At 52.4% G+C, this 1352-nt stretch overlaps 1 pseudogene; it reads right to left on the bottom strand.

Annotated features, from left to right (window-relative positions):
• Positions 1-456: 456 nt before the first annotated feature.
• LOC101710329 (PRELI domain-containing protein 1, mitochondrial-like) lies at positions 457-1109 on the bottom strand (annotated as a pseudogene).
• Positions 1110-1352: the final 243 nt, after the last annotated feature.

Genomic DNA, 1352 nt, shown 5'->3' with positions numbered 1-1352 from the left:
GACAAATAACTTGAACATTCTGAGGTCAGATATGGAAACTTTTTTTGGGGGGGGCTGATAGAAATCAACAAATATTTATTGAATGCCTGTTATGTGCTAGATATTGTTCCACGTACTTCGGTCACAGAGAATAAAGCAAAGAGCCCTGCCTTTGCGGAGCTTACAGGCTGTTGTTTACTGCTGCTTGACCTGCATTCCGCCCATGACCTTGGGCAAATCTCTGCACCTCTCTGCATCTGTCATCAGCTGCCCAATGGGGGAATAAGCAGGATGGGCTCAGATGTGGATACTGTGGTGGACTGCAGATGCTGATGGGATACCTTCCCAACCCACCACCCAGACAGCACAGAGGGCTGGAAGTTGATTTTTAATAAAGTACAATGGGAAGAGGGCAGCGGGAGCAGAGCCATGCTGGCTGGTGACCTGTGGTGGTACTGGTGGAAGAGCCCACACCAGCTACACGAACGGCTGCTGTTGCTGGTGCTGCTTGGTGGCAGCCTTGTCGGCGAGGTCTTTGGCCTTCTCTGTAGCTGCCAGCGAGGTCTCCTTTGTCTTCTCCTTGGCTTCCTTGGCTGTCTCAACAAGTGTTTTAGAAGGGGCCTCACCTTGCAGCTTGGCCAAGATGTATTCAAAGTCCTTCATGGTCTTGGTCACATTACTTTTGAACCAGGTGAGGCTAAATTCCTGGACAGCCCTGGAGACACCAAATAAGCTGGAGGAGACCCAGGCTTCCTGGCGGATTTTGGTCCAGCCACTGTTGCCGGAGTTCACAGAGTAAACACGTCGTTCCTCCACTACCATCAGCTGGGCATGGTTGATGTTCCAGGTGAAGGTGGTCATGGTCTGATTCTGTGGGTCCACTATGGAGTCCTCCAGGATGCACACTGAGTGAGCAACGTTGGCGGGAAACAGTCCCTCAGCCCAGTGGGGCATCCTGTTGGTCTTGGTTAGGAGTCTCTGGGACAGGAGCTTCTGGTCACCGAGAGGTGACCCATGTCTTCAGTCAAGACATGTTTGCTGTAGGGATTCGGGTACTGCTGCCAAAAGGCAGCCAACACTTGGTCTAAAGAACTTCAGAGCATGCTCTGGCCCAGGAAATACTTCACCATCGTCCCAGCCTGGGTGAGCTCAGTACCAGTGCAGCATCGGGGCGTGGAGCCCTGAGGGCATGCGGAGGTGGGGCAGGGCTCGGTGCATGCCAGCCTGGTTGGCAGCTCAGTCACCAACTTGCCGTGCCCACGTTGCTGCCGCCGCCATGAGGGGATAATACAGTCACGTACCCTGGAAACTGTTTTTGAGGCTGTAAATTTTATTCCTTCAGTTAAATTTTCAGATATGAGCATGAATTCTTC

The sequence above is a fragment of the Heterocephalus glaber genome, unplaced genomic scaffold (genome assembly GCF_053883595.1).
Source record: "Heterocephalus glaber isolate CG9 unplaced genomic scaffold, H.glaber_assembly_v1.0 deba00001479, whole genome shotgun sequence".
Taxonomy (NCBI): Eukaryota; Metazoa; Chordata; class Mammalia; order Rodentia; family Bathyergidae; genus Heterocephalus; species Heterocephalus glaber.
This window is presented reverse-complemented; position numbering and strand designations above follow the sequence as displayed.